At 33.1% G+C, this 14,657-nt stretch overlaps 1 protein-coding gene across 12 annotated transcripts in view; it reads left to right on the top strand.

Moving 5' to 3' along the window:
- The window catches only part of LOC106667815 (protein eva-1 homolog C), a 618,009-nt gene that overhangs the window by 431,176 nt on the left and 172,176 nt on the right, over positions 1 to 14,657 (top strand). The window lies entirely within an intron of this gene.

Genomic DNA, 14,657 nt, shown 5'->3' with positions numbered 1-14,657 from the left:
TTTCATTTTTTTTCATTTCAACCAATACCTTACGTAAAGATTAATTAATTAATTGAAAAAAGTTATTTGGACAATCGTACCAATAACTGTAATGGATTTATTATTAAAGATCATCAACTTTTATGAAGATAGCTTTTACATTTTTTTTGTCTTCATTTAATAATTCAAATTAACTATTTTAAAAAAGTTTTCAACGGTCATTCCATCAAACTATTTTTTACTTAATTAATTACTTTAATTTCAACAGTCCATAATTAAAGAGGAAATGGGTGTAAATAAAAACAATGAAGAAGCCCCATCCCAAAACTGTGTAAATTTCTTTACAAAATAATGGACTGAGGTTAAATTTGACCGAATGACTCCTTCGAGTTCAAAAACAATAGTTTAGGTTATTTTTATTTATCTTTCGAAGGGAAATCCGTCAGTGAGGGATCATCCTTTTTACGAGAGAAAAGAGAACTTGTTTGTTATACTTCAAAACAGCTTTCATCCTACAATCCGGGAGTTTGTTGCTCTATTCTCTTCGGAAACGCAACGCAAAATACTCGTAAATTTCTTGCTAGTATATTCGTGTTAATAACGTCGTAACAATAAAAATACATGTTTTATAAATGAAACATTACATAGACGCAAAAACACTATCGTAAATTGTAAAATTGCCTTTTTATTTGCCACAATTGCTTCGATCTTCGGTATTTCTTAACGAATAATAAATGGAAATTCAAGAGACGCCTAATATAGCAAAGGCAGGTGTTGCTAATTTATTTCTCTTATGTTCCACTTTGAGACAGAAACTCAAGCAATTTGCTCAACAAGTACGACCGTTTTGTAAACAACAGTTCACAAAGCGGTAACCCACTTTATTTATATAGGGTGATGGTTTTCTTTTTAAGTACTTGTTGAAAAAAGTCAGAGGAAAGATTTTTTTATTCGTTATTTCACGTTGAAACGCTACCACCTGAAAGTATATTTAGTTTATATTGTTATTGTATTTTTCTATGTTTCCACGTTCTAATAACAAAGTAAATATTGGTAAAATACATATTTCAATAATTATTAAGAAACGCTATGTCCAGGGAAAAGGTATGATCCCATAATATACATATTATTGGCACATAAAAAATATTTTTGTAATCTTTCAAATTTCCAAGCAAACCGGACAGAACTCGCGAAAAAGAGCAATGAAGAATGTGTAAGAATGAATACAAGGTGAAAATAGGAAAATAAATCAGAATCAGAATTATGAGTATGTTAAATTTTTAACGAAGAATTATATTCAATTAAAATTAAATTTATATCCAAGAGATTCTATTTAAAAATGTGGAAAACGTTATTTGACAAACAGGTTTTTATTAACTCAACTTTTAAATTAGGGTAACTTTATTGGCTGAGATTTTATTATTTGTAGCTTCTAACCTTAGTTTTAAATAATGTTTAATATAAGGTAATTATTGTAGACCTAATGTGTTGAGAAACTGGAGTTAAAAATGTATTATGTTCATTTTTCGTTTTTATGCCGTATTAAAAAATTAAATTAAAAAATCTACTTTTCCAATTTGTTAAATAATGAAGAAAAACAATATGTACAAATTCACTAGTTTTCGAGGTCCGCTTGACCAATTAATATCTTTCTGTACAGTGACCGGACAATTTTGCTAAATGCTTGAATTAATTTCGGATCTGCGGTAGGGCTGGTATACATTTAATTATTAAATAAGAAAAAAAATTCCGGATTCAACATTTATTACGTCTTTACGAATTATAGTAATAGATGCCGGCACTTTAGTCTAATTTAACAATATTCTTTGTAACTAAATTTGATTCAAATATGAATTTATTAATTTATAAATAATTAAGAGTTTAAGTTCCAAAATATTTCAGTTGACTTCTTGGCGAAGCATTGAATTATCATATCCGTAGATGCGGCAATAACAATAATAAGAAGAGCAATCTCGAACACAGAAAATTTGCAGAAATATATTAGTCTCCTGGAATCATACTGTGATCAATGGAATCTCACTGTCAACCTGGCTAAATCAAAGATAATGGTGTTTAGAAGAGGAGGCAGGCCTGCCAAAGCCGAGCGTTGGTTTTTCCAGGGTGAGAGGGTTGATGTGGTTAACCAATATAAATATCTTGGAGTTATCCTAACTTCCTTTTACCACTCATCTAAAATCCAAAGCTTCAGTGGCGAAGGTTGCTTTGAATAGAACATGGTGTTACTTTTTGGCCCAGAATCTAATCCCGGTTTACTCAAAGTACAAGGTATTTAATGCAGTGTGCCGTTCTATTTTGTGTTATGCAGGCCAGGTGTGGGGGTTCCAGGATTATGAAGTGATAGAAAGAGTGCAACGTTTTTTTATTAGGAAGATCTTCTCACTGCCTAATTCTACTCGAAACTATATGCTTTATATGGAGACGGCAGTAGATAAAATTTTCCTTTTTAAGCTTTCCCTGCATTTTTCATTTGTTTTAAGGGTACTTAAGGGCCCTGTTGCCCGGATCTCCAAAATTACTGCTCTCGAGGTTATAAAATCTAATTGTTCTTGGTTTTGGCAATGGAATACTTTAGCTTCTCAATATGGCTGCGATTTTTCTTTTTGTTTAGAAAACCTCTCGAGTTGGCCCAATTATACCATGAAACTTTTGTGCAGTCTACGTTATCAACATCGTGTGAGTTGTGAGCATCGGGCTCAGGTCTCCAACAGGTATCTTCTTTTTAAGGCCCTAGACCACTCTAAGGAAACCTTTAACCTAAATGTTCAAGCTAGTGGGTCTATAAAACTTCCGACTCTTCGATGGCTTCTTAACCTCAGATGCGAGCAAGTGTTCCTCAATTCTGTGCCGTGGAAGGAAGACGTTGGAAATTTCTTGTGGACGCTCTGTAACCTAAGAGTTAGGGAAGATATCTTTCACTTTGTTGCCAAGTGTCCCATACTGTCTGAACTCCGTATCCTGTATCTAGGCTATAAATCGCTTTCCAGGTCTCAGCTACTTGATCTATTAAATATCGTGGATATGGAGAGGTCGAAATGTCTAGCACGTCTATGCCTGGCAATATAGGTACGATTATAATACCGAGTCATAATTGTTTAACTTGTATCTAAAATCAGCTAGTTTTTATAATTTAGTTTTACTTATAGTTTTCTAATATTACCATTATTATATAGTTTATTTTATTTTTTATTTTTCGCTCGCCTGAAAAAAAACTGCCAACTTCCAGCAGACGGATAAGCATCCATGCTGTAAAACGCTTTTAATATTGTATATTATGTAACGCTTCTCTTTAATGTAAATAAAGCATGTTATCTATCTATCTATCTATCAATGTCGAAGACAACGTGTCAGCTCGAGATTGTTACTTGATGTCTAGTTGACGTCAGCCTTTAGGACATGTAGACTCTCTTCTGATTCATGCGGCGGTTATATAAAGTGCCTTCACGATGGCGGATTTTGTCTAAAGCAGACGACACGACAGGTTTGGTAATTTTCTGGTTATCCAAACTGAACAACGGACTGACACGTCACAAAAACAAGAGGTTTTCGTTCACGCATGCGCACAAAGAACGCGGTCTTGACACTTTTAAAATTATTCACTGTTACAAGCATCTCAACATAGACCAGAGGCCTACAAAAACAAAAGAACTCAAAACTATGTCATCTAAATAATTACTTTAATATTGTTGGCCACAACACTTTCAAATAATTAAAATTTTTAGTTGAGATAAAAAGTCAGTGTCACGAGCGGGATTCGAACCTACGATCTTCGGCTAGATACGCCTCTACTCTTCCACTTGAGTTATTGTGACCTCGATCCACTCGAACACTAACTTTCCACCTTTTGAATTTACCTTCCTTTTTGCCATTTTTCAAATGTCGTGTAATCTGTTTCATTCTCGGCGACAAATGAAATGGCCACGGAGAGCTTCATTTTAACTAATTAAATTCACAAGTTTTCGTGGTCCGCTTGACCAATTAATACTTTACAATTAATTAAGGTTTTTAGTTGAGATAAAAAAGTAAATGGCACGAGCGGGATTCGAACCACGATCTTCGGCTTGATAGGCCGCTGCTCTACCACTTGAGCTATCGTGACCTCGATCCACTCGGACAACAACTTCCTGTCTCAACCCCACCTTTTGAATTTTCCCTTCTTATTGCCATTTTTCAAATGTCGTGTAAACGGATTGGATTCGCGACGACAAATGAAATGGCCACGGAGAGCTTTAGTGACGTATACTTCATTTTAATTAATTAAATTCACTAATTTCGTGGTCCGCTTGACCAATCAATTAAGGTTTTTTGGTTGAGATAAAAAAGTCAATGGCACGAGCGGGATTCGAACCGATGAACTTCGGCTGGAGTGGATCGAGTTCACGATAGCTCAAGGGGTAGAGTAGCGGCGTATCTAGCCGAAGGTCGTAGGTTCGAATCCCCCTCTTGACACTAACATTTTTATCTCAACCAAAAACCTTAATTAATTGAAAAATATGTACAAAGTTTCTTTAACTGCAAACAAATGTTATACAATAAATACAGAAAACAATATAACGGCGGGATAAAACAAATTCCATTCTGAATTCCTTGAAATTGAATGATAAATACGATAATAGATTGTACAACTGATTGTCTCTAAATTAGTGTCTGTCGAATCCAATCAATTAAACACCTTTCCAAAGGGTCTTAATAAAATGAACGCTTACAGGTAAAGGGAGTCAATAAACCGAGGTATCTGTATAATGGAATGAGCTCTCAAATTCAAATCTAAGCATCTATCTATGTGAGAGTGTTTGAAACAATGTTTGGTTAAACTTGTCGGTAAATTGTTTTGTTTGAGCCAATCATGCTGGGTTTTTATTATTGTCACCGTATGATTATCCCATGATTTAACGTTCCCGAAAAGGTAAAGTTTAAGCGTCATATTTTTATGTTTAAATCTGTTAGAATATAGAAACTTTTATTCGATGTTTTGGAATATAAAAAGCAGTTGGTATTCAAACGGTCGCTTCAGTAAAAAGATCCGTTCGATAAGCAAATATGAATACCGTGTGAAAAGGAACCGCTACTCCTTTTGGGCACGAGTGTTTGATTATGCAAGAAGGATGCTTGGTCGAATGTACATAGGCGTGAGTCGCTGAGTGTAAATACTTAGCAAATAAGCAGAAAGTATTAAACAAACAAAAATACAATCTGTCAAAAAGTATTAAAAAATAGTAGGCGGGTCAACAATAGAGAGGATCAGCAATTTAAGAAAATATATTGATAAAAGTCACATCGCTTTGCATGAAAGTAACATGAAAATGTTACCAAAGTTGATTTTTCCAAACTATACTTATGATGATTACAAAAGTCCACTTTTGCAACTCACCCTGCACATAAATAGAACGCTAAAGTCTTACAATTGTAAATTTTAACCAAGTTCAGATAAAAACGATAGAAAAAAAGAAAATGAACCGTTTTAAGATTGATGGGAGGCGTTTCGTAAATTTAAAAGTGTTCACTAAGTCCCCAACTTCGGTTGGAACTCGAGCTAATGTCTAAAACCTGTCGGTGCCCGGTAGTCAATTTATTCGGGTGGGGTGGTGAGACAGAGGTGTTTTGTTATTTTCCCGAGCTCGACCCGTTTTTGATTGATGAGTGTTTTTAATTCGTAAGTAGAACTTAGGGCCACCAAAATGCCTTGGAGCTTCCTTTGATTAAAAATACAAGTTCCTAAGCAGGAAGGATCATTTAAAGAGAAAAAACCTGTCCACTTTTTTTCTCAACTCAACCACTTGCCAAAACATTTTCTTAACCAAATAAAACCGTTTGATATTACCAAAACTAATACCTTATGAATAATATATTTTCAATGTTTACAATTAAATGTGTTTGATGCTGGTTTCGGATGATATAAGCATGAATGTCGAAGATTTTAATAATTCCATCAAACTTCAAAACCCTCATATTGCGATAAAACAACTGGCTATGAATTAATGATATTTCAAACAGCCATCGGACTACACAAAAACATCGTGAATAGACAAACAATGAAGGTTGAGGGACGATATGGCGTATAAAGTTAATATATGATCAGCCAATGCGACGATTAAAATTTCAATAGTCAGTTTCGCCATGAATATCAGTTTAAATAATAGAAGTTTCACATTTAGTATTACACAAATAATTATGTTTTTGGTAAATCACAAATGCACGACGCTGAAAACTACCATTTGTGAAGAACTGTGTTGCGGGTATGGTAGACCATAAGCGCCGTGAATTTGCTTTTGTTTTACAAATTAGGTGGTTTTTTTTTTTTTAATTTAAAATATTCATGATTATCATTGTAACCAAAGCAAAAATTAACAATAATTATTAATTAGAACTACATAGTTTTTGAAACCACCATTCTGCTTCCACAGGCTGCTATTTTCTTGTTAATGGTTAAAATAAGCCTATTAAAGCTGCTAAAAATTTAATGATACGAGTGCGTTTTGAAGAGTATAACACATAGTGTTTTAGGGTGTAAATTAAATGAAGAGTTTAGTTCCGTGTAAGGAAATTTAATCAACAATACGTCAACGGTTTTTCCACTGCCGTAAGTTCGTTACAAAACCTCTCAGATTTTTAAGGTATTAACTTCTTGGTGTGTTTTTTTCCTCAAGTAACAAAAGTTTTTCAGTTAATAGAGTTAATAGGGCCCGGGTTAACCGAAAATATCAAGGGGCTGTATTAGGGAAATAAGGTAGGTGGGTCGCGCATCATAGTCTAGGTCGACAATATCTGGTGGTTGTACAAAAATGCGTGTAGGAGAGCGTTATGATTTTGGAAAATAAGCCTCTTACGATTAGCCAATGCCGCAAATTAACTGTCAACTTTCGTTTGATTTAAGTTATGACGAAGTTTATAATTTTTGAAAAAGTTAGAAAAAAATATCAACTTTGTTTCGATTTAAAATATATTGTGCTTTAATTTTTGAAGTTTCTCGGTCACAAATTATATATAGTATCTACGTTACCTGACACATTCGATGGTTAGCTGCAAAATTCAATTTAGACCTTATGTGACTTATCAATTTAGGGTAAACTATTTTTCAGGCGAGAAACAAGTTTGAAATTAATTTTTGCATCCCAAAACCCAGAGTACACATTTTTGGAAAAGATTTAGAAAAATAATTTTTCTTTTATACTTTTCCCCCCAAAAGGATGTGATTTTTGTAGAAAAACAAAATATACCCATGACATTGAAATGAAATGTTTAAAATCCTTTAAACTATTCGTCTGTCAGATACGATTTCTTAAATAAATGACAACCTAAGAAATAAAATAAAACTTTGTGACGTTTTTGTTGATTTCATATATTTGCTCCATTTTATTAGTAAATAATCTAAGCCTTGTTAATGGAGGCTGTAACGAGAAATATTCATTTTTCCAAGGGTTGTAGTAGTAATCTTCAATTTCGATAAAATCTAGAGGAACTATGGATATTTCGTGAAACACCGACTTTAAACGGAAAAAGTTTGTTCTAAGAGTGCTTAAAATCTGACTTTTTAAAAGATTTTCTAACAGTTTTTGATCTCGTTTAATATAATCTATCATGTCATTTTCCTATCTTATCTGAAAAACAAATCCATTAATATTTATAAGAACCTTGAAATACATCGATAACATCGGAAGAGAAACATATTTTAAAAAAATATTAGGTAAATTCTTGATTTTCTCTTGGTTCCTAGGGACTATTACCAAGATCCCGCGGAAATGTATCTACAGTTTTAATAATTAATATCAACAAAAAAAGTTTCATTAAAATCCGTTACCCCACATCCGTAGCTTCCTTGTTAAATAAAATAGGTAAAATTCACGGCGCTGAAACTCTGCTATACCAGCATCACAGCCGGGTCTTCCGCCACAGTAGTTTTCGGCGCCGTGAACTTAAAAACCTGTTTTTTAAATATAATTACAAACGGATTAAATTCTTATTTTCGCAATTAAAAATCTGCTTTAGCATTTGCTTGCAAAACCAACTCACACATCGGATAGACATTTCCGCTGCACATTAAGGATATCCAATGAATGATTAAAGGAATGAAGGTGACTTAACAGTTAAGCAATTATTTTTTTAAATTATTATTATTATTAATTTTTAAGGGCGTTTTAACGGCTAAGGTCATTTCACGCCCTAACATCCCAAACCTTTTATCTTAGTTTAGCTATACCCCTTCTGAGTGCTATAAAGCTCTGACTCCAAACAATTACTCGTAGACTAATTTATCCTATTGCCATCCAACCTTTAATTTATCCTCTTAAAATTCTTAATTTGGAAGGCCAAATGTATGGAAAAATCACATTTTAAATTACATATAAAATTTATTCCTGTTTTTTTAAATTAGAATTATGAATTTTTGTTATGAAATTTAAACATTTCCCATAGGATTGTATGCCTAATAATAATAATAATAATAATATGAAAGAAATTAAGCCAGTTGTACATAAATGGCCAACTGAGGAACTTGAGAGAAAAGAACTTGTGATTCTCTCTAGATTGCGAATAGGTCATATCAGGCTAATTCATAATAGGCTTTTAATACGCAACAACCTTCCATCTTGTCCTCGATGTATACGAAGTGGAGAACGCACCATTTTGACAGTAAAACATATTTTGGTCGACTGTCCCACTTTACAACCCTTTAGGCAAAGGCTCAACCTTTCGAGTGATTTACAGGAGTTACTGGGTCCCCAGTGTTTCTTTCGAAGAGCACTTTTCAGTTTTCTCAAATGTATTGGAAATTATAATGAGATTTAGGCCTTTTCCCAAATTGTTATACTGTTCAACTTACGTTTGCCTGCTAATGTTCGAATGAAAGTTGTGCGTGCAAGATTTTTTTTCAGGAATTTTTAAGGCTGCCGGAGCGGAAAAATGAAATGGAAGAAAATACAAATTGCGGTAATAAACTGCAATGCCCAAAATCGCAATTTAAATCAAACACTTTTTTGTTTTTGTTTTAGGGAGCTATCTTTCTTATTTAAAATTTAATTTGGAAATTAAATATTTTAGAGAGGTTTGTTTGGCTTCCTTTATTACTCTACTTTCCTTGGCTCTGGATTTACGAAATTTTGACAAATTTTCATCAGTCGGAAACCTCCGAAGCCGTCTTAGAGCCTTTTTTTGCCCTACAGAAAAGTTCGCATTCCCTGTTCCACCACGGAACCCAGTTACGAACTTTCCTGTTCCCTGTTTTTGGAATCGCTTCAGAGGAGGCAACTTTAATTTTTTCCGTAAACGTGGCAACGTCTATGGATTCCGTATTCTTAAGGTGAGTGTCCTGAAGAGCAATGATAAAAGGAGTATGGTCCACCATGATCCTCTTCAAAAAGCAATAACTATTTTTCAGTCCTCTCACATTCCATTGGATGATTGATTCCATATTAATCTAAAATTTCAACCTTCTACCTAACACGAGTCAGCTAAACTGACTACTTAACATTTTCTACAACTATTTTCCTTGGCCTCCCCTTTTTCCAGCCCCTCTTATTTTTGGGGGGCGTCGTAATTTTGGGTGGATTTTTTGGGGACAAAGGTGCTTGATGTTCTCCATTAATCGGAGAAGCAGAATGAGGGAGAGGAGAGTTGAGTGGTGAAAGGGAAGGGGGTGGTAGGATGGGGACAAAAACATTGACAGGGGGATCCATAAGGGAACATTGTACCATGGTTTCTACCATTTTTGGTTTCGACTCTTTTTGGCAAGATGACATATTTTTGATTACGTTCAGTGAGTTGTTCCCTGACTCCCTCTGACAACCTATTTCTTTCGTGCCCATTTTTACTTTTTCGGCAAAGGTAATCCCTTTTTGAATAAGGCCAGAGTCGATTAGGGACTTTGCTTGATTGAACGTTATTTTATTTTTCACTTTCAGCTCCAAAATTTCAGTTTCATGTTTATATTTTGGGCAATGATGCGCCAAAGTGTTATGTGGGCCTTGACAATTCATGCACACTGGAGACTGACAAGGAACAGTCTTTTCGTGCCTTTCCAGCCCACATCCACACATAAAGACCTTCTTCTTACACGAAGAAATTGTATGTCCGAAATCTAGACATTTAAAACATCGAAGGGGAGCAGGAATAAATGGCCTTACGGCTATCTTCATATAGGCAACATGCAATTCTTTCGGAGGACACGGGGTATTGAAAGTTACAACCCATGAAAAAGATATCCTACCATCTTTTCTTTTTAATCGATGAAGGTTTGTAACATTAGAACCTTTTAATTCTTCAAGAAGTTCTTCATCGGGACACTCTTTCAAGTCCCAGCAAGAAATTACACCTTTTGAGGTGTTCAATTTAACATTTCTTTCGACCTTTACCGGTATATTTTCTATACTTTTAATTTTCAATATTTTATCCCCTTGTTCCTCATTGAACGCTTCAATATAAATTAAACCGTCACGGCCTTTTTTGACGTTTACTACTTTCCCTACTTCTCTATTTATTACTGTACATATCTTAATTGGCGATAGTGAGTGAAGGCCGCCATTATCTTTCCTATCCAATTGACAAATGATAAAATGTCTTGCTTAGACGTACAAACAACAGGAGAGGGGGTCCTATTTAGAGAAGGTAATCGATTTCGAAAACCTTCTCGGCCCACTGGGCCGAAAGGGCTTTTCAAATGATTTTGGGAAATTTTGAAAAATTGAAAAAAAGATGGCGTTTAAATAAAAAGAGAAAAACTAAATAAATAAATCTTACCCAACCCTGAAACCAGGTGTCTAGAGAGATTCAGGCCCCACACTTCCCAACACTTCCCAATAGGGAATGCGAGCTACAAACTAGCACCCAGCAGACTTGTCTAATCGTCAAAAAACTTATCCAGTTGAACTCACCTCACCAAAAAACACTTCAAAACACTGAGCTGACAAAGGGACGTCCTAGGTTCCACAACACACCACTGTCATACACTTATTAAACCAATATACCTCAAAACTTCGGTTTTTTCCCGGAGCGGAAATTCTTGTTTGTTACAAGTTTTACAGTCCTACTATTATTATTATTATTATTAATTCTATTCTATTTGTTATTATTATTAATATTCTTATTATAGTTATTCTATTTTTATTAATAAAAATATAAAGTAATAGAATAAATGTAGTGCAAGATGGTTCGAATTAATCTGTCGTAAATGATTGAGAAAATTATTTTAAGAAAACTAAATTGTTTTACTTTGAATATTTTGGAAAAATCTTTCACCCAAGCGAATAATTTATGTTTTTATTTAATGTTTAAATTAAAATGATAATTACTACTACCTCACTTTTCTAAAAAAAAAGCTAAAAGAAAAGAGAGAAAACCTTAGGGAAAAGTTAAAAGTTATTCATTTTCATCCTTTAATTGTTCCGTTTTATAATGAAAACAAATACAAGATTTATCCCATAAAAAATTCGATTCAAATATTTCTCCTTCAACAAAAATCAAAACTATCTGACAAAATAAGCAAGACAATGTTAAAATAAAAGGCCGGCTATAACAAGGAAAATAGGTTGTGACAATCGGACAAGGGTCTCACAGGAGTTATATCTCAGGGGTTGTGATTTGTGGTTTTGTTCTCATATGCACTTCGTTTATATTAAGGAAGCCTTAGAAGGTCACCCATCACTTATCTAAAATCTAGCGAAATGGTTTGCAGCGTTTCAATGTCACCTGAAATCCTACACCGTGTAACGCAGCTTATTTCTTTCCCAGAACACTGGACTTGTAGATTTTCAAAATTCATAAGAAAACCGTAATTTAAGAAATCAGAAATTTCTGTTTAATTTGTATTTGTTATTTAAAAAATAGAATTGATAGCAGTTATACATTTGAAAGCTTGACGATGAACTGGGCCTGAGGTACCCTGTATATTTTTCTACAAAAAGAAAATGGTAAAAATTTGAATCTAGACTAAAAAATATTGAACACATATTTCTTTATAGTGTCATTGGTTCAAAAAACATTCAGCCGGGCCATGTAAAAAGAACTACCTGTATATTGTTTGTACATATCAGCCATGTATTTGCCAGTTCTTGTTTGTGTTTCTCGGATATCTTTTATGGTTTTTCTGTAGTGACCCAATGTGTAGGATAAAATAAAATACAATCAAACAAAGTAGAATAGAAATTATATATTTTTGTTCGCTAAAAACTTAAACACGAAATTAAAAACAACTATAACAAAACCTGTGCAGAACCTCCTGCGTTCAGTATGTAGAAACTTGTATTTGCTTGCAGGAGGCATGGTTCAGAAGATTATACATTATGAAAAGAAGAAATACGCTTATACCTAAAAAATTAAAAAAATAAATTATGCGGTAGGATAATTGTATTTATTAGGGCTTTTATAAATGATGTAAACCTATTATAACAGTTGTAATTAATTTTATTTTTATGTAAAAATCTCGCAAATATGCAGATGTTTATGCAAATGTTTGGTGATTAATAAAGTATAATGGTATTGGTATTATTTAAAGAGGTGAATAAAAGATGTTAGGAATATTTGTTTCAAATTGAGCTCCTCCATATCATCATAGAGTTTTTTAGATAGTTTTTTAAAAATAATTTTTAAGAAAGTCTAGTTAGCAATCTTTTCAATTTGTTGCTACAACCCAGGCAATGATTTCATATGACAATGATGATTTAGCGAGCGCAAAGTTAACTGATTTTAAAGTTTCAAAGTCTAACATCACTCTAAGAATTCTAAATTTTAAAAAGATTTCAGAATGTTTTTACTAAAGCTTCAATATAAAATTGAAATGACAAGCGCTCATGAAAAATCATTCCAAGATATTTAAGGCTATTAAGAAAAGAGTATGACAATTATCAGAGTGTGAGAAGGTTCAAAAATAAGTTCAATACAAATGGTCACTTTTATAAAATACAATTTTTTATTATTATTTTTTTAAGCGATTTTTAAGATATTTTTAATTTTCAATTTTTTCCTTTCATACATAAACGCCTTTCAATTCAAAGTAACAAGTTACGTGATAATATATAATTATTTTAAAAAACTAACTGAGTTGTCATTTTTTTATGTTAACGATTATTGGCAAATATGACAGTAAAATCCAATTTTTGATTTCATACGTATTAGATTTAGTTCATATGAACTACTTTTACGGGGTTGTTTGTTGGTTAACGAAAAGACTCGCAAGTTGTGCGTGATGGTATAACCACTGCGCCCGGTATAGTTCACAGCATGGTTATCATTAAAACGTCGCTTTTCATACATTTGTAGGAACTTTTTTTAATTAGAGTGATAACTTTTTAGAAATAGGAATTCTATTGTAGTAACCATCGTTTCAATTCGGGTTCAATATTATTTGAGTAGGAATTTTTGGTAAAATAAAGAAGCTGCTTCATAGGACATTTCTTGTTAGCAGAAGCTCATTATTTTATGATAAATTTTTGTAATTCTTTCGAAACTAACTGATTGGTTAAAAGTAGCACTTATATTTTTTAATTCCTAATTGTGTTTTAACCAATTTCCTATTATCAGACCTGAATTTAATTTGCTTTCATCCAAAAAATAACATTTATCCAAAGCATAAAGGTTTTGCAGTACTTCTCGTGCAAAAAAAGACGCTCTGAGCGATTACATCAATAATGAAGTAATGTTTATAAAAAACACTTCCAAGGAACCTTGAGAATTGAAAGAATTTAATATGACACTTTTTCACTATTTAAAAGTATGGATTCTATTTCAGTAATCAGCATTTCCATTTGGGTTCAATATTTTTTCAGTAGGAATTTTTGGTAAAATAAAGAAGCTGTTTTTTTTGTGTATTTCTTGTTAGGAGGATCTCATTTTTTTATGACAATTTTTTTTAATTTTTTCGACACTATCTGATTTGTAAAAAGTAACACTTATATTTTTTAATTCCTCATTGCGTTTTAACAATTTTCTGTTTATCAGACCTCAATTTGATTTGCTTTAAAAAAAAACATTTACCCAAAGCATAAAGATTTTGTAATACTTCTCGTGCGAAAGAAAGACGCTCTGAGCGATTGCTTCAATAATGAAGTAATATTTATAGGAAACATTTCCAGGGAGTGTTCATTTTTTTTCCGACGGTGCCGAAGTAAAAGACCCCTTTTATAGTCGGGTTCGAATGAAGAGCCGCTGGATTCGAACCCGGGACCTTTACCTTACAGTGATGAGCGCCGTGTCAACGCCTAAACCATTCCGGCCACCGACATCACTCCAAATACTATTATTGCTGCAAATTATTAAAGCAAATTTACCAAGACCTTAAAGCAAAATTAATTAAACTTGTTCAATAAAAAAATGCAACCAGAGTCTAACAATATTTATGTCATAATTAATTTCCATACATAAAGTTTTTAAATTATTGTCTTGAAAAATAAGACAGGTATCATCAGCATAACTAATAATCTTTGTAGCTAATTGAAGGTTAAGCATTTCATTAACAAAAATTGTAAATAAAATTGGTCCAACAACTGTACCTTGGGGTACTCCAGATTTATTTACAATAGAAGCATTTGAGACTTCGCCTATTTTAGTAACTTTTTTCTACCAGTAAGGTATGATGTAAACAGGGCAAGCGCTGATCCAAAAATGCCGATATTTTGGAGCTTTTTAATTAATGTTAAGTGATTCAAAAAACAGAATATTTGACTAATATCCAG

This window comes from Cimex lectularius, unplaced genomic scaffold (assembly GCF_000648675.2).
Source record: "Cimex lectularius strain Harlan isolate CLEC.00 unplaced genomic scaffold, Clec_2.1 scaffold87, whole genome shotgun sequence".
Classification (NCBI taxonomy): domain Eukaryota; kingdom Metazoa; phylum Arthropoda; class Insecta; order Hemiptera; family Cimicidae; genus Cimex; species Cimex lectularius.
Note: the sequence above shows the minus strand (reverse complement) of the source record. Positions and strands in the feature narration are given on the sequence as shown.